This window comes from Balaenoptera physalus (genome assembly GCF_965194825.1).
Source record: "Balaenoptera physalus genome assembly, chromosome: 20".
NCBI lineage: Eukaryota > Metazoa > Chordata > Mammalia > Artiodactyla > Balaenopteridae > Balaenoptera > Balaenoptera physalus.
Window position 1 is genome coordinate 3459060 of NC_138901.1, and position 26867 is coordinate 3485926.

The window sequence follows — 26867 nt, forward strand, 5'->3', positions numbered from 1 at the left end:
TTAAACAAATATTAATTTTCCCATTTGAAATGGGTGTGCATTTTCTGATTTCTTCATCTATCCTGACATTATTTTCGTTTTATTAAGGTTTTGAAGCACTGCAGTGCCTTTCCCATGACTCAGATTGATACCATGTGTGCCCCTTCTTGGAAAATGATGAACATAGTTCACGCTTCAGGTTTAAGTTACAAGAGAAGGAAAATAGAACATTTTGATATTCTTCTTCAATTCATTTCCTATAATGGAATATTTAAGTCCAATAAAAGACATGATTGGGAAAAACAAGTTTTTAAAAACATTTTAGTAGTCCTTGGTCCTGAAAACACACGTGTCCAAAGATTCTACCCCATTTTGGACAGACATGTACAAATGGCTGGGCTGTTAATAAAAATCCAGCTGCTGTCATACATGTCTAAGAAGAGAATGCTAATTGGCATTTTTTTTCATACTTTGAGAACATTGAAGATATATCACTCTTAATGTCCCACCCAATTGCTTGGAGGGAGACATTTCTTTATTTTTTCCAAATTAACATTTTTCCACTGGTGAAAAGCATAAACTTATTCATGCATAAACTCTTCTGATTTTTTTTTATTGCTTTTACTCAATCCATATTCGCCATGACAACTCTCCTTGACCTTTGAAGAATGTAATGGAATCTGTTGCCATTGAAGCTCACTGTAGATGTTATAGTATTCGGTGTACTATTTTTGTTTTTCTTGCATCTTTTCCTACTATACAGACATGTATCTGTCCTCAAAAGAAAATGCAAAGAACAATGCCATCTTCCAGATGATTTTTATTGCAAAGTTTTTATGTAATTTAACATGTACTTAATATGGTTTTCTGTACCACAATCATGCATTGTTATTATGATATCTAAGAGGAGTATCATAAAATCAATTTTAAAAAAAAGTCTAATTCAGGGCATGATGTTGGCAAATGTAGAATTCTGTAAGTGTCTCCTTCCTTACAGATCACATTTTATTTTCAGTACACAAATTTAGAATGTAACTGGCCAGCAAGAGTGTATGGGAGTGAATAGGAAGCAAGACATTTAGACCTCTGTGTCTGGCATCTATTTCAAGTCTGATGTGATACTATTTCTGCTTAGGCAAATCCCTAAGAGTTTTATTCCCTAAAGAAGGATTTTTTTTTAAGTTCAGATATGCAAAATCGTAAAACAAGTCTATATTTTCTTTTAGTACCATTTCAGTGCTTCCTTAGATTTACGATGATGAAAGTATAATTCATTGTCTTACACAGATTTCACTAGAACGTTCAACTTGTTTTCAAAGATTTGTTGTCAAATAGCGTCTTGCAATTATCCTGGCTACTAAAAATGATGTCCAATTCAATTTCATCAATATTGAATGAGAACATAATAGACAGCTCACAGGTGAGAATGTGTTCTTACAGTGAGAATTTATATATACAGTCGACCCTTGAATAAGGTGGGGTTTAATGGAGCCAACCTTCCATGCAGTCAAAGTCCAGGGATGATATAGTCAGCCCTCGGTACCACGGTTCCCCCAGATCTGCGGTTCTGCATCTGTGGATTCAACCAACTTCGGATGGTGTAATTCCGTAGTATTTACTTTTGGAAAAAATGTGTGTATAAGTGGACCCTCACAGTTCAAACCCATATTGTCCAAGGGTCAACTGTATATTCTAATAAATACTAGGAATATTTTATTCCTGACTTCTAGGAATACATAGTTTCCTGGAGACTGGAAACATTATACACCTTCAATTATAATGCAATGAATGTCATATTATAGATATAAAAGCAAAATACCTTGAAAGAAGAATAGTGTGTGACTAACATTTAACAGGAGTGTTAGGGAGAGCCTCAGAAGAAGGAAGGTATGGATGGAATCATCCAACATCGATGGGAATTCAAACTATATCAGCAGGCATTTCAAGAAAAAGGAGAGCTTGAAACGCCATGGCATGTTCCTGGAATAAAAAATAGTTTGATGTTGTTAAAATAATAGGGAATGTATGTATGTATGTATGTACCATACATTAGGGAATGTTAATGTCACGTTAAGTGGCATGTAACTAGGGGGTCATGCCAACTGTGGTGGGTCCTGAAAGCACATCACATTTGTACCTAATCTTGTTGACTATGGAAGGTGTCTATTTTTTGGAAAACATTATTTACAATGACACACTTTACGTGGAAAATTGAATGCCATCTATTTGACATGAACAAAGTTCTTTTTTCACTATGTCAGGTTATGTTACCTCAAATTATGCTATTTAGTGGCAAAGCCACAATTCAGATTCAGATCTTTTGATTTATTTACAAAATGAGTGATTTGAATGACACCATAATAACATAACGTAGATGGCATGTGATATGTGTAGTGCACGCATGTGGGTTTTTGTGTGCTTGTAGGTGGTAACAAGGCGGTTAAGACAATAAGCTCTCTTTTCATTTATTCTAGAGAGTTTCTTAAACTTCATGGTGCAGAATGACCCTATTAAATACCACATTCCGAATCTCAAATCCAGGGATTTCTACCCAGTAGATCTGGGACAGGTTCTGTGACTCTCCATTTTAATCAATCATGCCAATCTAATCCATGAACCAGAGGTTCTATGGCCCACATTTTGAGAAATAATTTTCAAAGTATTTAAAATATTTTAAATAATTTTCAAACTTCAAGAATATGATGATACAAATAAGATATTTGTATTAACTGAGATAAATACCATAAAGGACTTTTCTGAGACTGCTGTCTAGTGTTTGACTTAGCATATGCCTTGAAAGCAACGTAACTCTTAAAAAATTCTGAGGATGAAGAAATATTTCTTCCTCTTTTTTTAAAGACCTCCTGCTTCCATACCGCCTTCCCTAACCCAAGCTAATCTCACTTTGTAAACTTTATTCCTTCAGGGTTGTAGAATATAGATTAGCCACCCCTATAATAATAATCTTATTGATTGAAGGATTATAGATGATTATAATTTACTTTTCTTTCAAAGTTAAAGATATCCTAAACCTGATTTCAGTTTGCCTAGATTTTATTTTCTCATATATAGGTTTTTTTGTCCGTTTGTTTGTTTTAACAAAACTTAGATTTGCCATGGTAAGTTATAAGGTATATTTGAATCTAAGATTGTCTAGAAAAACCCAGTTCCTGTGGTCACTTTGGCCAGAGAGCTATACACATTTGTCTAAAATTTCAAAGTCATTAGAGAAGCAGTTCTAAAGATGATACTTGCTAAATCTTGGAATTATGCATATATTCCTTGCATGTTGATATTGCAGGTGATATTTTGGTTCTTCCTATTATTAGCTTGTAAAACTGAGAAAATAAAATCATAAAAATACAAAATGGCGGTGCATGTACATTTGCTTTCTAACAACATTTCTGGCATTTTTAGAGAAGTTAATAACTACCGTTAGGTTGCAGACAATCTCAATTATGTGCTAATGGATTTATCAAATTAGTGACTGCCCCTGTAATTCTTGAGTTTGAAAAATAGCAAACTGAGTGTCACGGTCAAGTGGAATTACTCAAAGTAAAAAATGGATGGAAATTAAAAAGTGGATGTTTTTAACAAACAAATAAATGAGCTATGTGGTTTCATTCCACATATTCTAATAGTCAAATAAACAGAGTCGTTTAAACAAGCTCATTTGTTTTTAAGTTTCTTCCGAGTCAAATACAATTTCATACGAAATATTACAAAAAAGATAGCAAGGCAATATTTGGAATTGCATATTTCTGCCAGTTGCACAGTAAGCTATGCGACACGTATAAAGGCAGTGAAATTATTTATGCAGAAAAGCTAAGGCCAGGAGCCGTTCATTTATTTGTTCATTCAGCCAAGGTTAAGCAAGTGTTTTCTATGTATAAGACACTGGTCTCAGCAGGGGATGAGGCAAACGAATAAAACATGATCCCAGGCCATGGTGGAGATAGGCACTTGGGAATAACTAGAATAAAGGCATCAAATCTAGCCCTAGTGTGAGGGGGCAGTCAGTTCAGGAAATCCTCAACAGAGGGTCTATATTGAGTGCTTCATAGAATGTGCTAGGAGCTGTCCGGCCTCAGGGCAAGGAGAGGTTGCCCCGGGCACTCCTGGCATAGAGGACAACGCAAGAAATTGCACCCAGATACGTCAGATGCTTTCAAAGAAATGCAAGAAATTCTGTGTTGCTAAAGCTTAAAATATCAGGAAAGACTGACAGGGAGACAGGAGTTGTTAGCAGTGCCTTCCTTGCAAAAGAGCTAGCAAATATAATTCCTTAAAGGGAAATGCAAAATAAAAAGTAGTTGTAGATGTATAGGGAAGACAGGACGGTGGCTCCGTTTCTGAATTTCATAGTGGAGTTGTGTAGATTTGAGGTCAACAGAGCGACAGTCGTTCTGGAATATTTTCGGTAACCAGTAGGAACTCATTCATGAGCTTAAAGTACAAATACTATTATCTGTTTTATCGTTAAATCAAACTCCCCATTGGGCAGAAAGTTTCAACTTGGCCCCTTAGAGCTGCCCTATTATAAAGATTAGATGATAGTGTTTAGAGACGTATGTATGTATATTATGTTTCTCTCTTTCTCTCTCACTCTTTTGTTTCTTCTCCCTCGCAGGAATAGTAATGATGCTCAGACAGGGTCCAAAATGGCAGGTCTTTCGCTTCGTGCTTTCATGCTCATCCTTCTTTATTCCTAAGCACTCTGCTAGCCAAAGTGGAGCGGCTCAGAGAAGCTCACAGTCTCAGCTACAAGCTGTGTTGAGACCAATGTTTTCGACCACGGCCACGTGCTATGCTGAGACCAGCCACCAATGCTTAAACGTTTGTGCCGATCTTAGAGAATCCCCCCCTCCTTGTGAGGTCCTCATTAATTAGCTCAGTATCTTTTTTTCCCACTAGCATCTCTCTATGTCAGGCCATCCCTTCAGACTCCCCTAACTAAAAAAATTTAGGAAGCCGGAATTGGAACTCAGTGACATCCCCTGCAGAAGGAAGGCCCTAGAATCTTTACACTCGTGTATTTGTCTCCGACTCATTGCATACTAAAGGACCCATTCATCTTCAAAGTGTCTAATTTACCCTTCTCTCAGTAAATTCAGTGCTTAGCTGTGAAATGACAGAATAAGAATTTTAAAAATAACATTTTACTTTGGTCCAAATTTGAGGTTCACTATACCCACTAATAACAACTGTAACAATGCATGTGATTTTTATTTTTAGTAGTGTGAAGAAGACACGAAACAGATATAAATATTTTAGCAGAGAAATGGGATTACATCTGCCGCATTCCTTCACCTTTTCCATATAACATAACCTAGTCATACAAACGAAATCCCATCGTATCCAAACTCAAGAGGAGAGGGTTATACACTTTAGGGTGGGAGTATTAGGACTGTCTTAGAATTCACCTACCACAATATCTAAATCGTCACCTACAGCCTTCTCTCTACCTGTCTGTTTCTAAGTTTGACCAACTGATGTCCTTCTAGAAGAAAATGAGGTAATTTTCACTATTACCTCCTCCATCCTCTTCCATTTTCATTTAGTTACATTTAATTCACCAAGATTTTTACATTTTATATTTTATTCTTCAGCCATAATGCTATAGTTGTTTAATCTTAGTTCTGTATTTCAACGGAGTTAGTGCTTACCAGTAGAATTTGCACCAATTTTTCTCTGCTTCTAACTTCTTTATCTTGATCTCTTGTGTGAATGGATGGATATAAACACCAAGAAACATACATATGTATAAATATATATATATATATATATATATATATATACTTTTTTATACAATATTTATATATTACATAAATTTGTAAAGGCTAATATTTCTTTTTGCCTTTTTGTACTGGATGAAACTTTGCTCGGTTAGAATACTCTTGCTCACACCTTATTCTCTTGTGTACTTTGTAGACAATAATCTAATGACTTCTGGCATTGAAAGTTGTAAGGGAATTCAAAACCAAACATACTGTTCCCTTGTGGGTGGCTTGCTCTATTTGTACTGGTACCTAAACTATTCTTTCTTTATCATCGGTGTTCAAAAACTTAATCAGAATATGTTCTAAAGACCATTGTTTTCTATGATTTTCCTTTTCTAATACATTCAATGAAATGTGTCCTTCCTATCTGGGGGTTCTGTTTCTCATTGATTTCAGAGACCGTTGCCCGTTTTATATCCAGAATAGTTTCTTTTGCTGCATCTGTTGAATACTTTAGATTAAGGATGCCAAGTATTCTTACAGTGTACTGTTTTCACCCATTCTGCATGACATTTGCAACTGGGAGGTAGACTTCTTACCTCCATGCTGTCTTCTGAGGACCTGGGTGTGGGTGTAGAGGGAGACCCTCTGAAACCCTCTGAAACCGCTTTGAGTTTTTGCTCACGGACACTTGTTCTAGTGTTCCTTCTGAAGTCTCAACATCTTTCCAAGCAGTCAAGATCGTATTTCATCCTCTTGGGCTACAGTTCATTCTCCCAAGACAGAAAAATTCCATGGTAGCGTGGAAAGTCCTGGTAGCCATTCCAAAGGGTGTCATCACCCTGGTGGGTAGAAGGTAGGGTGAATCTACTCTGAGAATTTTTTTTCTTTGTTTTCCTCCAAGCTGCCTGTCTGCCTCTTTCTCTCCCACATCTGTTCTCCTTCCTCTAAACTAAAATTCTAAACAAAAAATTTCAGTATTTTCTGTCCTCTCTACTGTTTCTGGACTTCCGGAAGCTATTTATAAGGAGTATCAGGCTCTTGGATTTCTTTCTTCAGCCCCTCCTTTTACAAGATTTGTTTGGTCGTGAACTTTTTCTTCTCTGCTGCTGACGTGTCAGTGTCCTTCTTCCCCATCTTTCACTTCCTCAGATTCATTGCACTGGGTCTTGGAGCCTGTTGTGTTCTGCCATCTTCAATGGTTCATTTTCACAATACACTCGTCACTTTCAAAATTCTCTGAAAACCCTTGCTGGAATAAAGGGAGCCGGCTAATCTTTGATATCACTTCTTGCTAAACAACCAAGGGAGCTCTCATCTGAGGCCATGATGCTTGTCTATTTGTGCTTATTGTATTTCAGTTCTTAATTCTTTTACCATCTTATCCAAGCCCCTTCCCACACACTAGACTGTGAATATCCTCCCTACAACAAGCTCCATTAAGGCGAGGGATAAGTAGCTTTCTGTTCACTTAGCACCAAGTCTAGTCCAGAATAGGTAACTAATAAGTATGGGCTGAAGGAATAAATGCATCTCTTGTGAATCCTTGTCATCAAAAATAAATATGATACTTCAAAACAACAGATTCAAGAGTAATCATTTTCACTGTTAGCCTTATATAAGAAATTGTATAAACATTGCATTTTCTTGTGCTAAATGATTTGTGAAGGTACTACTAAGTTTTGTCTTTTTGGAACTTGAACAATCAGCTCTGATGCTAATTCACGTTATCTCTTCCAGACACCTGACAATAATTACCTTAGTGATAAATTTGACCACAGAAAATTGTTCTGTTATCTAGAATTTAAGCAACAGATAAAGAATTAAATGCATTTAAATAGAGGATTTATTCTTTAACATCCTGATGCTTTGACCACTGAAGTGCCCAAGCCATGTGACAAATAAGTGTCCTCAAAACAGGGAAGCCCTTATTAGTGATTCTTTAACCAAGGCAAGGTTTTAAAACCTATACTTTTTTTTTTACTAATGTAAGTAATAGAGGACTGAATTGCTCAGCTAATGGCTGATGACATTTATATTTATTTAAAATGTTTATTTATTTATGTATTTATTTAATAGGTATATGTCAGGTACCTATCACTATAAGGAAATGTGCTGAACACAGCAAGAATCTGAAAAGATGAGTAACACATAGCCCCTTCCTCCAAGATATGCAGCTAAGAAGGGGGAATAAGATGAGTTTCAAATAACTCAAAGTAGAATAAAATAAACACCGTAAGAGAGTTCGAGGTTGTATGAGGATTCTGAGGGTGAAAAGATCACATGAGGCAGGCACTCTGGTCTAGTAAAAAGGAGCACAGACTTTGGGGTCAGAGAGGCCCAATTCTCCTGTTTATGCTCTTCGCATTTATGACCTTGGTAAGTCTCTGTTTTCTCATGTGTAACACGAGAGTCCTACTAGAAGAATGTTCACGAATGGCTTTACAGCCAACATAACCTGTGGATGTGACCCTTCTTACTTAAGGAATGGTAAAGATAAAGAGGATATTTCTGGGATATTAGTCCACACTTCTCTGAGTGATTGCTCTAAACTCAAAGCTGAGAATGCCATTACTCTGCTCTGAATTCTTCCATAGGTGGTCATCTGTTTCAGATAAAGTTCGCACAAGTTAGGAGAGTGAACAAGTCTCTTCGTCATTTGGTTCCTGGCTGTCTCTTGAACTTCATCTCTAGCTATTCTCAATTAAGTATGTCCTCTAGATGAAAGATGGTCTAGCCTGTCGGAAAGAAGTTCTTCAAACACATCACGAACCTTCAACCTTTGCACTTGCTCTGCCTTCTGTTGAGAAATCTTCCCCCACCTAAGAACCAGGCAAACACCATGTCCTCCATAGAATAATTTAGAAGACATTTTTTTTATTCTGAGCTTCCCTCTCCCCACATCAGAGAATCCACTCTTTACTTCTCCCTCCATCACTCCCATTCACCTATACGTACTTTCATTTTAGCATGTATAGTGTCACTTATATTCATTAATTCTAGTGTGTCTTTTTCATGAGAATCAGAATGGTCATATACGAAATATTTATCAGTATGTTTTCTCTCCTAAGAGGCTGTAAGATTTTCCAGGTAATGTGTCATTCCTTACTTAACTTTGAATTCCCAGAGAGCCTAATTGCTTATTGAAAAATGAAAGAAACCAATAACCACCCAATCAATTCACGTAGTTAAAAGGTGGCACATTGACGGTGTTTCTGTTCCCTTAGAGTATATAATGTACTTCCAGAAAATTCATGAGCCCAAAGAGGGACAAATGGACAAATATATCATAGCGACCCCATTGACCATCACCTTGAATTCCAGATGAGGGCCCGTAAGGATGCTTACTAGCCAGTGGATACAAAGAACCACCAGGAGTGCTACTTAAAGAGCCACCTGACAATTTGCAAAAACTCCCTTACACCTCAAAATTCTCCTTCACTTTCCATCCAAGGCTTCCATCTTGGGAGCAAGTACAGCAACAACCAAATGTGTACTTGCACACTCGTGTCTGTCTGGGTAGAGGACAGAGGGAAAGACACCTTGAGATGAAGTTAGAGTCAGAATACAGAACTCGTATCCAGGGTTACAGTTTATAAATGCTTTAAGGTGCATCTGTGCTGGCGATAATTCCTCTTCCCCCTATTGTCTCTCCTAAAAAAAAAAAAAAAAAGGTTAAATCTGGAAGAACAGGGCAAGGATACCAACATATATAAGTGTAACTGGGGGTGCCATTAGAAGCATGTGCACAGGTTCATACCTGGATGTCATAACCAGGCATTAATTAGTAGTTATTCAAAGGGAGTTTTTCAAATCAAAGCCCTTCACTTGTTTCCATAAGCATTTATTCAATTTAGTTTGACCACAGAACATGAATTTGGCCATGAATGTCATTTGGAATTTGGATGAAAGAACATTATCAAAATTCAAGCAAAGAGAAGAGTCAATAAACCTTACCAAATTTACATGTCCCCTCTTTTTTTTTTCCCTCCCTCTCCCTATTCCTTGCCCCTCTCCACCACCGATTTTTCTCTCTCTTTCTTTCCCTTTTTCAACTACTTATGGTGAGAATTTAGCATTGCCATGATGACACCCCCAAAAAACATTGATCTGAGGAATGCGTTTGTTGCCTACACTATGGTGATAAGCACAAGGAACCATTGATGGATAGATAAACAGCTGTTAACCCCCAGAGCCAAGTCTCATTCTGAATGTTCACTAACTCCAGGAATCATAAAAGTGTGGGTCTTGAGATAAGAATGCTGAACACATAGAAAGGATTTAGCAAGTGCTTACACTTTTTTTTCCATTCTAGAAAAATCTTATCAGATAACAGGTTTTGGAAGAATTTAATATTAAGGCTTTCTCTCTATAGGAAATGACATAAACTTTAGGGATGGAAGTATTTCCTAGTTTCACATACCAATTATTTCATTTTAGATGATTTTGTAATATTACATAATATTCATTTTATCAACATAAGGTGTTGAGATCTCAAAAACAATAAATGTTAGAGTTTCTCAAACAAGGTGACAAATACTGCTCCCAAATATAAATTTTTGGTTTTGAAATGTAATATATTTCTAAAATATGGGGCATACGTTTTGTCTCTTATCTCCAAGTTTACATTTAAAAATTATTATTATAAATTACCATTTTGAACCATATACATGGTTAATAAATATCATTTTTAATGTGTAAGGATTTTTATTTTCTCACATATAAATCATTAGTTCATCCAGATTTTGTGGATGTTTGGCAGGGAGCCTCAGCTAACTGGAAAGATTAGTGCACAATCCAAAATCATGAAACAGTTGCAGAATTCTAATACGTTGAGTACCAAATTCAAAAACTGGGGGTAGGAGAGTGGGGAGGGGAACTTTCAGCAGAAGAAACATAGCTAATAGAAGGATAATTATATATATGGCTTTAAAATATGTATCGTCTTTGGCTTAAAGTCTGTTTTGTCGGATACAAGTATAGCTACTCCTGTTTTCTTTTGATTTCCACTTGCATGAAATATCTTTTTCCTTCCCTGCACTTTCAGTCTATGTGTGTGCTTAGAGCTGAAGTGAGTCTCTTTTCAGCAGTGTATAGTTGGTCTTGTTTGTTTGTTTGTTTGTTTTTCCCATTCAGCCACTCTATGTCCTTTGATTGGAGACTTTAGTCTATTAATATTTAAAGTAATTACTGATAGGAATGGACTTACGCTTGCCATTTTGTTTATTGTTTTCTGGTTGGTTGTTAGTTTCTTTGTTCCTCTCTTGTTCTTCCTTTGTGATTTGATGATTTTCTGTAATGGTGAGCTTTCATTCTTTTCTCATCTTCTGTGTGTCTACTATAGGTTTTTGCTTTGTGATTACCATGAAACTCACATAAAACATATTTATAGGTGCTTATATTCAACAAATACCATCCTCTGCTTTTACCAAACATACAGATGAACACTCCAGAAGTTTAAACAGCGAAATGGAACAGAGTACTTGACATTATTTTTCCTTTCCATACTATTAGAACTTATAAGAAATAGTGTAGTTATTGATTTTTCATGTGCTCTTATATTACTTTCTCAATTTTTTGGCATGTTACATTTTTACGGTCTCATGTAACTGATGATATCTGGGAGTCAGTCATAGTTTCAAATTCCAAAATTTGCCGCTTCCTTGCTCTATCATTTTGAACAAATTATGTAATTAAGACTCGATTTTTTCACCTATAAATGTCCCTTTCTCCTATGGTTATTGTGAGAAATAAATGTGTTAATGTATGTAGAATGTACCAGGCACAAGATAAGGGTTATATAAACATTAACCAGTATTATTATAACAAGAAAATTGTAAACACTTCTTTTTCATGCCTTTTTCTGAATTCCCATGAGTTTCATGGGAGCAGAGCAGAGTTGATGCAGCACATCTGCAACAAAAGCTGTTGGGTATATTTTGCGGAGCACGAAATAGTCCACATTAAAACGTATATTTGCCTTTTGAGTCTCATTGGGTCTCCATGGAACCCATAAATGTTATTTGAAGACCTAGAAGGGTGGACACCATTCCAAAAGATGAGAAATGTACTCTTACCTACAGATAAATGAAAAACTATTAAACATGTATATGTTAGCTAAATTGGGATAAGGACTTTGTAAGAACAGTAAAAGCTTTGCAACTAATTAGGCTCATTTAAAATCTGTTACTTCGCTTTTAATTAGGCAAAAAGAGAAGGGAGAGTGAGACTTCATTGTTATTTAATTAAGATGGAATTTTGAAACTGGCAGTTCCAGAAAAGCTTCATCTCCTAGAATGTTATATTCATCACTTTAAAACCAATTATTTTCTAAGTCAGATGTTGAGAAGCGTAGTAAAATCAAATTTGATGTTTGTCTTGACTAAGAAAAAGATTTTTTCTTATAAAAGTGAACCAAAATCACTAACTGGCATTGTGGAACTAGTGAACATTCATTATTAATATAGTTATTGTTAATATAGTGATGATGAAATTGCACAGCTGCTTGATTTTGTAGGAAAACAATGAATATCAAGATCCCTACTAATGTCACATACCATCATTTTTTCTGCATTAATTTAAGAATATTTTAGTCTTGTGCTCAGTAAAAAGATTTGTAGTGCAGATAATTCAAAACCACATTTTCACATACTTGTATTTATTTTTGTTAAATATGCATCACTGAAAAAATCTGTTAAGTGATATCACTCTTTGCCCACCTCTCTCCCTCTCTCTCTCTTGCTTTCTTTCTCTCTCTCGCTCACTCACGTGTTTAAGAAATGACTCAGTCCTTTCTAAGATTTTACCTAATCCACTTAATTCTCTCCACTTATTAAATGACTATTAATTTCATGTATTCAAAAATTAATAGACTTCATTTGCCATCTTCAGGTTACATTTATGGCAGAAGAGCACAAAGAAAGAAAGTTATCATGTACTTGCTTGCTGTCAGGTAACATTTGTAGAATTGTTCATGTGATTCCTTTTATATGTATCTATTCCTGAGTTGATTTTAGTCAAGTGAAGCTGAGTGACTTCTGCTAATGTCAAAATGAGGGCTGAGCCCGTGAATTCTATTTCATTACACCTTGCGTCTGTGATATATGGACAAAGCTTACTCTTTCTGGCTCATTTGGTAGTAAATCTTTGTTATTGAATTAAACCAGACGTAAATAAAATGCACAGATTTAAAAGTACAGCTTGACGGATTTTACAAAGTAAACAAACTGTATAAAATCAAAATATCATTATCATTATCAACACCACAAAGTACTCCCTTGGGTCCCCTCCCTCACCAAAGGAAAGTAACCATTATTTTGACTTCTGTCATTAGGTATTAGTTTGTTCTGTTTTTGAACTGTACATAAATGGAATCATACAGTATACACACTTCTGTGTCTGGCTTCTTTTTCTCAGCATTATGTCTCTGAAATAATGTTGCTGTGTATAGTTCATAATTCTCATCCTTGTGTAGTATCCTACTGTATGAGTAGAATACATTTTCCCCGCGCTACATAGAATGACACCTTTTTGTAAATCCTTTGACCCTACATTTGTGGGTATGTTTTTGGACTCTCTATTCTGTTCCATTGGCTTCCATTTCCTTTTCTGGTGCTAATACTGCACTGTGGTATCTTGTGGGATGAGCTCCAACTCTGTTCTTTCTCAGGATTTTCCTCAAAGTTCTTGACTCTGTATTTCCTTGTTAGAGTCAAGCTTGTCCGTTTCTATACAGGTATGCAAACAAAACCCTGCCAAGACTTTGGGTGGGACTGTATTGAATCTATAGATCAGTGGGGGGTAAAGTATGTCTTTAGGATATTGAATCTTCCACGAATAAGCATCACCCCTCCACTTACTTAGTTCTCCTTTAATTTCTCTGAGATTTGTTCATAGTTCTCTGTGTGGAGCTCTTCAGTATCTTTCAAGAGAGATTTCCAAGTTCTGTGATGATTTTTACTCTATTATAAGTGATGTCTCTTTTTTTGACATTTCATTTTCTAATTGTTTGTATTATATAGGAGTGCACTTGGTTTATGTTAACTTTTGATTCTGAGAAGTTTCTAAATTTGAGTGTTGATTTAAGTAATGTACCTACAGGTTAGTTTGAATTTTCTTTGTGCATTAGTATGCCCTCTGCAAATAAGGGCTCTTTTTTGCTTCCCAGTTGTTATATAGTTTAATGTGTGTACTGTGTATGTATGTTTGTATGCTTTGTCTTATTGTACTTTCAACATCCTCCAGTATAATATTGAATAGATATAGTTACAAAGGACATTCTTGTCTAGTTTTTGATCTTAGGAGGTAACTTTCTGAAAATTTAGCACTAAGCATAATGTATGGTTTTAGTTTTTTTGTAGATAACTAACAACAACAACAACAAAAGACTTCTGCTTCTAAGTAGACCAATACTTCTACTGAACTCAAAAAGAACAACTGGATAAATTATAAAAATTGTGTTTCTAAAGGAATCAGAGGGTAGAAGAAACAATGAGGACTAAAGGGACTAAAATTCCAGAGAAAATAGAACTCTTCAGAGATGAGTGAGGATCTGTAGTTGTGGCATTTGACCATTCAGAAGTGGTAAAAATTGAGCATACTGGCTAGGCCCATGCAGCAGACTTATTGTGAAGAATAAGAGGTCATCAAAACCTTTAGTAGCTGTGTACGATGAGACTGACAACATCAGGGCCTTGTGTAGCCTAAAACACGGTGCCGGTCTTCCCCTGAAGAAGACACGTCCTACATTCTGAAGCTTCCTGAGGCAGAAGGCTAAATAACTAAACCAGAACATTCTGAAAAACACAGTGAAAAATCTCCCTATTTCTTAGTGCTGGGCATACAAACACAATTTCCCCAGGCTCTCAGTTAAAAGCCTCAATGGGACATGTCTTAAGGATGAGTGAACCCAAGGGAAATGGAAGCCTACTTACCACAATAGCCTCTTATTGGATTAAGGTGATCAGCTTCCCAGTGTATTCATTTACAGAGGACTGGGGACAGTTACATCATCTGATGCCTCTTTTTTACAGTAAAGGAGCAGCCTACAGTTGGAAATTGTTAGGTATAATAGGAGTATGTGACCAATATCAAAGACAAAAAACAGGAAAGGGTTGAACAGAGCACCTGTTGATTCAGATTTTTGGGTTAACAGGGAAGAATTAAGAATACCTATGATTAATATACTCAAGAGGGAAAAAATAGAGAATTTCAACAGAAAATTTGAATCTATAAATAGAATTAGAGCAACTTTCTAGAACAAAAAATAGGAAATATGAGGTTAAGAACTCAACTGATGGGTTAACAATGGATTGGGCAGAGAAGATGCCCAAAATATACAGCTCAAAGCACAGAGAAAATGTGGGAGAAAAAAACATAAATGCACTCTAATAAGTGTAGGACATAGTCAAAATGTGTTAACATATTTGTAACTGGAGTCGCAGAATGAGATAAGGGAGAAAAGGAAGAGATAAATAGTATTTGAGAAAAAAAATGGCTAAAATATATTATTATTATTACTTTACATTGTTTCTTAAAGCTCAATAACAAAACAGTGTGAAGTATTGAATGATGACATTGTTCAGTAACATAAGGAAGGCTCTTATCTGGAACTATCTTATCTCAATAATTCTCTTTTAAATGTGAGGTAAATCTGAGTTCAGTGCCTTTAAAATTTATAATCAGAAAAATTTTCAACTGAATGGGATACCAAAGATGATTCAGCCCAAGCTCCTTCACTTCATTTATGAGGTCTGAAGGGATTAAAAGGCTTGCCCAGGGTGGTTATAGAGCAGATAATGCTTTAATTTTCCCGTCTCATTCTATTTATGGACCGATTGTCAATGGAGCTGCTTACCAATATGACCCAGCTAGTCGGGGGAAGGGGAAGTGAGCATTTTCTTTTCTTCTCTGTAGAGTATGCCTTTAGGCACTAAAATAAGAAAGAGGATACTTTGGAAAACAATTTCCTGGTTGTTCTGGTTTACCTAAACTGAGCTAAATAATCATGATTCCAATATTATCGATTGGCTCTTAAAATCTCCAGCTTTGTTCTTGTTCTCTTTGCTATGCACCATCTTATCAAGTTTCCTGATCCTGTCGACTCTCTCCTAAGTACCACCTCATTTCCCGTGCTGTCTGTGTGTTAAGTCACAGTCTTAGATTCCCAAGCCTTTATCTGACATTGTGTCATCAGCTGTCACCTCTTCCTAAAGTCAGAATGCAAATTCTAGCCCTCTGCCCCTTTACGAGCCATACAAACTTGGGTCAATTACCTAACTTCTCTGAACCTCAGTTTCTTCCTGTGTAAACTAAGGGTAATAAATAGTACCTACCTAGTGAAATTTCACTTTACTTATACCATTCTGTGTTCCTCAAATATTTTACCATAAGCATTTGTCACTTTTTTAGTCACAAAAATTTAATTTATGAATAAGTAAATAGTTCTCACCTTAGGCAGGTGTTAAGGCAATTAAATCAAACAAAATTATAGAAGTAAAACACTTAGAACAGGGAACAGTAAATATAGCCTGTGAGCCAAAACTAGTCTGCCATCTATTTTGGTAAGTACAGTTTATTGGAATACAGCCACGTCCATTTGTTTACATATTAAATAAGGCCAATTTCCTACTACAAAAGCAATGACAGTTGAGCAGTTGCAACCAAACTGTATAATCCACAAAACCAAAAATATTTACTGTTTAGACCTTTACAGAAACAGTTTGCTGTCCTGACTTAGAACATTGCCTGGCATAACAATACATGTTAATTATTCCTGTAAAGAAACTCTTTTTCTAAAACAACCCAGCATCCAGAGTTTATTATTTCTCTTAAATTCTTACTGACAACTTTGTTATTCAGGAAATTCGCTATATACATGCAAATTTTTATGGATTCCACATTAAAAGAGCATTTCTGCAAAATGCCAAACTTGCTGGTACACTTCTTTTGCTATGGGTGAAAACAAATTTCTGGTGTATTATTTTGTAATTAAAGAGTAGTAATTTTGCACAGCTGGAATAAATATATTTTACCTTTGAGTTCTTGATTTATTGAGTTGATTGAGAGCTACCTAGGCTAGTTTGAGCTATTGGATGTAAGGTGGGTTTCTTTTTGACCAGTCTTCTAAACTCAAGATTTATTCATATTAAATAAGGTATTAAAAAGAGAAACTGTCCACTCTCTTGGTGCTGCTATATACAAGACCATTAAACACAGCACTTTTTTTTTTCATTTTTAATAGTTAATGTAAGGGATTGAAGAGGGAATGGAATATATAGTTATATTTATATTTTAACATTAACTGTTAAATATATATATATATATATCTATGTATTTGCAAAGGAATAGGCAGTTGCTGTCCGTGGCAAAAAAAAAAAAAAGCATATTTCTTTCTACTTGAAAGTAATATTATTTATAAAGGAGGAATTAGTTAGGAGATGACTGGACAAAGCTTGTCTAACCAGAGAACTCCAGAAATCTGTGGCTTCTTCCTCATGCTATTCCTGGAAACAGCCTTTTAAAATTGTTCCCACGAAATGTTGGATCATGACCGCTATGGAACCATCAGAAGGGTTGTTGTCGTAACAGTGAACACCAACATGAGTGGCAAAATGAGTCATCAGACATCTGTATTTACATGCTAAGGGAGCACGTCTTAGTTTTTTTATATCCAAATTCAAGGTTGTAATTATTATATATGAGTTACCATTATATCCAGGCAGAACATTTTGTACATAAAAAATAATTCCCTGTTGAATAGCAATTAAATAATTTACGTTGTGTCATAGGAAATCTGTCTACATGAGGAGGAATTTCAGTACCTATAGAAATCCATAATGATTCTAACGTGATCAAAATGTCAGCATAATGGGAAGCATGAAAGTTATAACAGAAGTCTTATTGCCTGACATATAATTACACAGATTAAGAAGCAAACAATAACAGTGGGGAAAAAAACTCTGAGAAATAATACATAGAGAAAAACATTAACTTGGTGATTAACTCAAAGTGGAGTGATGATTAAAAAAGAATGCAAGAAATCCCTCATTACCAGTGTGTATGGGAAGAAATATTTAATATTATCTGATACATGATTATTGATCATTTGAAAATTATGGTACTCTCCAAGATAAATTCAGGTTTAATGAAGAAAAAAGAGTGTGCATATAATCTTAGAATTTGGAAGGAGGATATTAACAAGAGGCAACATATAGAAACAACTTAATGTCCATTGATGGGTGAATGAACAAAGAAAATATGATATATACAGTGAAATATTATTCAGCCATGAAAAAAAAGGATTTTTTTTTTTCCCCATTTGTGACAACATGGATGAACCAGGAGAATGTTACGCCATATGAAATGAGCCAAACACAGAGAAATACTGCATGATCTCACGTATATGTGAAAGCTAAAAAAGTTAAACTCATAGAAGCAGAGAGTAGAACAGTGGTTGTCTGGGGCTCGAGGGCGGGAGAAATGAGGGTATGTTTGTCACGAGGTACAAGTTTTCAATTGTAAGATGAGTAAGTTCCAGGGATCTAACTTACCACGTAGAGATCATAAATAGTTATGTGAGACAATGAATGTGTTGATGAGCTGGCCTGAATACAAGACGGAACCCAGTTAAAGCCTCTATATCAGCTTTTTAAGGTTCTGGTGGTAGGATGCGGAGATCTGCTTGTCTTGTGGCACCTAACACAAGCCTCCTATGTAAGCTCCCTGCTTCTTAAACCCACCACCTGCCAATCTGGACTGTCTGCCTCTTTTTTCTGTCTCTCCTTGCCCTCTGCATCCCGGGCTAGTTTCAGGTTTTGCCCAGGAAGCCTGGGGTTTGGGAACCAACATGAAGTAAACTCCAAGTTTTATGTTTATATACTGCCCTTTTTAGTTATTGAATCCAACCCTTTTTCATCTTGAAGATGAATCTGGGACTGTTATCTGGCTCAGGTTTTGAAAAGACCACAGAGGCTGTTGAGAATAGATTGTTTGGGCTCCTGGGCAGATACAGGGCAACCAACCTATAAGGGGACCTTGGGCACGATGGGTGTGACAGATCATAGTGGCTGGACCAGGGTGGGAGCCACGAGGTAGTCAGAGGAGGTCATAGTCTGGAAATATTTTGAAAGAGAAGCTCTCCAGGTGTTCTGACCAATTGGATGGGAGGGGTGAGAAAGCAAAGGAGGCTTTTTTATTATTATTATTTTTATTGGAGTAGAGTTGATGCACAATGTTGTGTTAGTTTCAGGTGTACGTATACCTATGTCCACGCTTTTTTAGATTCTGTTCCCATATCGGTCATTACAGCATGTTGAGTAGCGTCCCCTGGGCTCTACAGCAGGGCCTTATTAGGTATCTGTTTTATACCTAGTGGTGTGCAAAGGAGTCTTGCATGACTGCAGAGCTTGTGGCCTGCCCGGTGGGTATTGCTTTGTGCAGATAGGGCTTGTGGCGGAAGCTGAGGACAGCAGCTCCTAGCACATTTGGGGCAGAGCACGGATGAAGGGCTAGGCAGCAGGTTTTTCTTGGGGAGGTCTGCTTTCCTGTTTGGCGGTTCCAGCGCTTCGAATTGTTTCATACCCGCCTCCTTGAACTCATCCATGTTGCCTGGCGCCTGGCACAATGAAGATTCTGTAGGACAGCTTCTCATCTGTTTCTCCTCCAAGCTACACATCTCCATTGCCCACAGCCAATTTCTCAGACAAGGAATGATCCGGACCCCTGAGGATACGGCCCCTTTGTTACGTGCCAAAGTTCTGCTCTGGGAATATGAGGCTCAAAATGGCACAGAGATCTCCAGACAAGATCTGACAGAAAAGACTTTAGAGAACTGACCCCCTTTTTTACATCTTCCTCTCCTTCCTCTTGAAGGCAGACTAAATGTGGGCTAGTTCTAGCATCCGGAAATACTTGGTTGACGGTAGGCAGCTCTCAGTTGAAAGTGGACGAGTGTAATGTCAGAACTTATTGGCATAACTTTGCTCAAAGCCTGAACTCATGTGGTGAACTTACTTTTTATTGATTTATGGTTATTATTTGTACATAAAATGCATTTATCAAAGTAGTTCTTGTTTATGGTTTAAAATTAAAATATTGTTAACAAGCATATAGTAAAACCTAGCCGTTCCGTCCCTGACCCCTTGCCTCAAACGGGTCCCTAGGCAACCATTTTCCAAGTTTTAATTATCCCTTTGTCCTTTATTTCAGACTATCTTTAACAAAAATAAGCATATGCTGCTTTCTTTTGATACATGAGGTTTTAGCTATGTTATCTATCCTTTTCCTCTTCATCCTCCCATAATTTGATCTCCTTAAAAAATACATACTGTGTTTTCATTAACTACCTAAAATATACTGACTGTTGAGCCTTACATATTACATTAATTGCACATCTTCTTTTTCTTGGAGTTAATAATGTATATATTTCATTGATTTTTCTAAATCCTCACGTGTCCTTCAACAACTTTGAAAATCACTTTTATATCCTGTCAGATAACCCTTCCGGTTCATTATTTTTTCCTGAAGACCCCCTTCTGGAACCCTCTGTCCTACTCTTGCAATTTGGGCTGGTTGTGCTCCAAGCCTGCTGCCCCGTTCTTGTCTGGTTTTCACCCCAGGAATTCCCTTTGCCTCACTCCTAAGTAGGACCTCCTGATTTTTAGATCCCATTTCTTCATTTTCCTTGATTTGTCTCTTTGTTTCGGTGGAGCATATTTTCCAGGAGTCTTCTAAAAAACAGTGAAAGACCAGTACAATTTTATTTTTTAATTTTTAATTTTTTGGCCATGCCACATGGCATGTGGGATCCTAGCTCCCCGACCAGGGATCGAACCCACACCCCCTGCAGTGGAAGGGCAGAGTCTTAACCACTGAACCGCCAGGGAAGTCCCAAGACCAGTAGAGGTTTTGAGAGTTTGCATGTTTGAAAACTTAATTTTATCCAAGACAATGATAACTGTGGTTGGATATAGAATTCTAGGGTGGACATTAATTCCCCTTTATAGTTTTGAAGGCATTAATGCTTTGTCTTCTGAGAATGTTAATGTTACTGCTAATAGGTTCAAAGCCATTATTCTTTCTGGTTTTTCGCATGTGATCTATATTTCACTTTAATCTTTAAGAGCTTACATTTATGTTGAACATCCTGACACTTCATGACTTTATTATCTTTTCTCTCCTGTTGCCATGTCTTAGCCTGTTTTTGTTTTTACTTGCTACTTTTCAGGTCATTCTCTTGATTTTAATTTTTAAAATTTATATTTGAGTTTACTTTTAGAACTTTTTATTAAGTATAATATACATAGGATAAAGTACATAATAGAGGCCATACATATATGACAAGCCCACAGCTATCATTATACTCAATGGTGAAAAGCTGAAAACTTTTCCTCTAACATCAGGAAGAAGACAAGGATGCCCATTCTTGATTTCATAAGATTACAAGGTGATGAATTTTTACAACTGAACACACAAATCACGCAAACCACATCCAAGGAACAGAATAGTATCAGTGTCCTAAGAAGCCCTCATTCACCTGCTGTCTTCTGATTCCATATCTCATACTTCTCACCACCCAACTAAGGTCCTGACTTCTAACAGCACAGATTCATTTTGCCCCTTTTGATCATTTGTTTCTTTTTATAAATGGAATTGTACGGTATGCATACTTTTGTTTATGATTTGTTTCAATTTGCTAACATTTTGGTTCTGAGATCCAAAAATATTCAGGTGCAGTTGTAGATTGCTTATTGTTTATGCTATTGCAGATCTGTGTGCCTGTGTGTGTGTCTACAAGTGTAAGAGAGAAAAATCATAGATTATATTGGGATGGAGGTAGAGAAATTGGATCTGACAGGGAGAAACCCAATGTATTGATGATATCAATAGTATTCTGGTTATTCAATTGACTGGTCGATTTGCCATGTTCACTTTTTCTGTTGCTTCATAACACACATATGTGTTGCATATACTATTTTAAGTATAAAATAAAACAGAATTTAAAAAAATAGAATTGGGTATGCTGTCTCATAGTATTCCATTTCTCGTCCAAAGCTTCAATGCCATGCATTACTGAGATCTTCTGATAATAGCATATTCACAAGTGAATCAGCAAAACTGGATCACCTTCAACAATTTGAAAATTCTTGAGAAGCTGGCCTCTTAGTCTTGAATATTCATGTCCTAATCTATTCTGCATGTTGTGGAAACGTCTTGTTATTTTCTCCTTTGGTGACTGGTAATTGACTTGTTCCCATCAGTTAAATGCCAGAGGCTTCTCCGCTGAACTGCCTTCACACTATCTGGAAAAACACACTAAGAAAAAACAAAAATACACGGCATTTATTCTCCTCCATATGCCTGGACACTTTGTAATGTCTCTGGAATGAAAGTACTCTCTTTTTCCCTGTTGATTTAAGCAAATTCTTGCTAGAAGAAAAGCCAGACTTGAAAAGGAGGGCAGCAAAGTGGATTTGCAAGTCCTGGTAAACTTTGGATCAAACCAACCTTGAAGCCTACACTATCATTAGATTACTCAGCTTTAAGTAAAATTTTCTCTGATTTTTAAAGTTAGTTTGGGAGAAGAATACTGATACCTGCAATATAAAGAACTCTGATGCATCTAAGAACAATTGTCTCTGACAAGCAAAGGCATTAAAAAAAAAAAAAGTTCTCAAGGAATTTCACTTCCTTTAGCAAGAAAACTAGCTTCAACTTGCAGGAAGTTAATTGAAAATCCCCACGGAAAGAACTGAACTAAAGTGAATGCCCTTCAGAACATCAAAGCATTTCTTAGTTCCTTAGGTCTTTTGATGAACTTGTAGCCCATTTAGTTCCATCTGGTATTTTTCATTAATAACTTCTGAAGCTTCAAGCTGATTTCTTAAGCGTATCCTATCTTTTTTTCATTCTACTTTTATTACTCACTAACCTTAGTCATTTTGCTCCCATCCTGTACGTGTGTTTACTTTCTAATAAGATGATTTTATTTTCCAAATGTTTCCTTTTTTAACTTTTAAAATGAAGACAGAAAATTCTAATATATAATTTCAATGCACTTAAATTATAATGGATTATAATGTGGAAGGAACCGTAGTCATTACTGAAAGTAATTTTGAAAGCTCTAAATGAATCCTTATTTTCTTTTAAAGACTTGAACTACCATGGTTGGATATGCCTCATGAGTTTCCCCCTTACCCTTTCAAATATTTGCCTTGGATATAAGTATGCTTTTATATCTCAGTTAATTTACATACAAATTCCATTTCCACCCGATCCAAACCCTTGCCACTTTTCTGTCTGCACCCCACGTATGGTAACACTGTCAGCTTCTGATTTTCAAGCTTAATCTCTGTACCCCAAAGCAGCGTAAGCATTTTTGTACTTGAGCAAATAGAGACCCAGGTTATAATTTCTCTCTCTCTCTTTTCTCATTTGCACATTTCCGATATTCTTTTGATCTCATTCTCCCACCCACATCTCGAGAAGAAGTAAAGGATCTCAACAGTTTCAACTTTAAGTCGTGCATTTGCCAATAAGACTTTGCAAACAAAATACTCTCAAACTGCAGGATATTTTATAATCGTAAATTTGCTCATTCCCATCATCCCCAAGGGGATAGAGCACATATTATTATTCCATTAAGGAAATGAGGACTCTCTGAGCCAAACAATTCTCTCTTTAGCTCCCTCCTCCCATTTTTGTGTTCTGAAACTTTCTCTGCATGAGTGGTTCTCAAAGCTTGTTAGCCATAACCTTGTGACTGGCAGAAGATTCTTAAGGCCCACGCACTGCAGGAACCAGGGTAAGCCAGGCAGGTAGGGTTCTAGGTCTCATGAGACAGAGCGGCTCAGCCTTTGAGTACATGGTATGTAGTTCTATCTCACGTTATACTTGGAAGAAAAGGACTCAGTGTTAAAAATGGCTGAAAGTAACTTTTCTACGAAAAGTTTCCCCACGAACACAGCACTCTAGATTTTTCCTAGAAAACTACCCAATTCAACAGAAAACAACAGCAGATAAAACCAGCCAAAGCCACATTTCTGTTAACATATAAACATTTTCCAGTGAACAGGATGTAGAAGAGAAAACTTTTTGGAGGATTTGACTTTTTATTCTGTGTTTTGGCTGCTTCAAATGCTCCCATTCTTTTCTGAGCACTTCTTTACTCTCCAGCTCCACGAAACAGTTCATATTCAGCTTGTATTGATATTTTTCCCTGTCTCAGCCCTGAAGTCTTAAAAAGAACCTGGCTCCTTTTAGGGGAGAATGGAATTTAGAAACCAATATCTTGGTGCTTGGTGTGTTCATTACTCCTGAGGTTTCATTAGTATTTCTAGGTCCTCTGAGCAGACAGAGCCAGGAAAATATATATATATGTACTAACCCACGTATATCCCATTCTCTCTCCATCAGGAGTACCATCCTGCAGATAATCTGTGACTAAAAAGCAGCGGCAATTTTCTCATTCACATTTCCCTAGTTATGCTAAACTATGAGAATGTTATTTTATCATGGGTTAAATCAAACTATTTTAATGTCTTTTAAAAATAAAGCTAATTAATAAGCACAGGGTTTTTTTTCTTTTCTTTTTTCCTGAATTAGACCCTTGGGAAAAAATTCGCTACGCTATTGACTAGTGGAATGAAATCTCTTATTTGGGTTTCTTATTATGAGCTTAAGTTCTTGCCTTGCTATTTATCAAGTAGGAAGAGCCAAGCCTTTCCAGCTATTAGTAAAAAAAAAAAAAAAAAAAAAAACTGTAAAAATTCAACTTGAAGATATCAACACTCCTTATTTTTTCAGGTTGTCACAATTACAGATTAAAGTCAGATATTACATAACCAAGTCCTTGGGAAAAAAAAAATTATTGAGGCAACTGTATGGCATTCCAGTTTCTAGAGGGTAGATTTGAAAAATGTATCAAGGACTTATTCTTTAATTCAGTTTTAATTCTGTCATTTTTTGTAATAGTAAAAAACTCGAAACAAACTAGATGTCAAACAGTGGTAATTACTTAAACTTGCTATAGTGCATCTATACAATGGGCTCTATGTAACCAGTAAAAACATTACGGTCTCAAAAAGCTTATTTACAGTGAATCTTACAAAGATATAGTTTAAGCTAACTAAATACCAAATGTGAAATATTATTTCAATAATTTGATATATGAGTATGTGTAAATATGTATATATGTACATAAGTGTGCATGTATAATTTCATGTAAACATGCTTATGCATATATATATACATACTCTACATAATTTCTATATGCCTATAACTATATCAGATATATGTCTATATAAGCAAAATATTAACCAATAGATGATGGAATTTGTGGTAATATTTATATTTTATTTATATTTTTTCACTATAAATGATGAGATTTCTATCATAAAATATTTGATTTTTGGAAAATAAATTGATTGTATTTAATATCCAACTTCATTCTCTCATTTGATAAAATAATATAATTATGCAGTCATTTTAACCTACAATAGTCACCAATACCTGGGTCCCACTCAAAGTTAATCTGTCTAAACATATATGGTTTATTTATGGAAGTTCCCTTCTATTTCTACTTTGCTGAAAGTTTTTGTGTGAGTGAATGTTGAATTTTATCAAATGCTTTCTCTGTATCTATTCACATGTTTATACATTTTTTCTTTACCTTTTAACATGGAAAATTACAGTGATTAATTTCTAAGTCCTTGGTTGGTTCTGATCTAATGAGGCGTGACTTTTTTTCTTAGAGGAATGCCCAGTGCAAGTGATTTTTATGATCTGATGTTACCGTTTTGAGATTAATTTAAATCTATCATTCCCTGATGATCGCAAGTGGTGTTCTAATTCTTTAGAATCAACTCAAGGAAGAGGTTATATTTTTGATGTGTTAGATGATGTTTAAATTAGAGACCGAGAGTCTTTTGCAAAGTGTGTTCTGGAGAGCACTAACTCCATGGAATGCTCAGTCAGTCCAAGGTACTTCCATTATCAAAGAAGTTTAGGAAACACCACATACTGTATCTGATACTTAGAGAATCACAAGGTATATTAGCAGATTAAAGTTTCTTGTAAGTCCTGAAAATACATTTATTCATCTAAGTCAAGTATTTCCCAAAGTTATTAGACCATGGAATCTCTTCCTTACCAAACATTTATTAATAGCTTTCGAAACCATTAAAACACTTGGGAAAGTCTTGCCTATTATAAAATGAGCATTTTTGAAGATCTTTATCCAATGAGAGTTTATTAATTTGTGATAATATAGAGGTTTAACAAACTGATGGTTTGTTTTACACTTTAAATGAAATATTATTTCTTATCCTATCAAGAACATAAAAATATCCCAGTAAGCTGAAAAGACATCATTAACTATTCATTACAATCTAAATAACAAACTTCACAGTAGACACATTTGTTTCCTTTAACTATCTTGTATTTTTTTGTAGGAACAAGTACTCAGTTGCTGACCTTTTCAGTGTCAGTTAAACTAATGCCAGAAACAACCCCTCACTGCAGGGAAAAAAAGAGACAAATCGTGATAGAAAAGAACAAATTTTAAGTTTGCAAGTGGAAAGTGCATTTTTTATACATGTGCCAGAAAGCCTGATTTTAAACTCAATGTACCAAAACTTCATTTACTTGAAGTGCAATAATTCTGACTTTTGAATAGTTTAACATGCTAAAAGAATGTGGTGACTTTTTAATTAACTTTTGTAATATCTGTGAAAAAAAGAACATATAAAGAAAATTAAAGTCATGTTGCAACAGAAGTTCCGTGAATGCCATATTTTCCCCCTCTCTTCACTGACTATTTAATATCCTCATTAAAAATCTCTCTTCACCACTCGCAGAAGCATTTACAAATACTATACCACATTGAGGCCGAGTAGCCTTCCCCCATGCCAGTCAGCAGGCAGGATTTGGAAGATGCTATGTAGATCTTTTTTAAATTGCTTCTTTATTAACTACAATAATGCAGTGTTTCTTTCCTGTCTTTATAATACTGGCTCACTTGGAGTTCTTTCTGAGTCTTCAGATTCTTTGTCACTTCTCTTCTGAGGTCACGGAAAATGTGTAAGCTATTCCAGAAACCTCTAGCAATGAGAAGGATGCGTGACTAAGCAAATCTTTCATTCATAATTTTTTTTCTTCCCCTTGTAACAT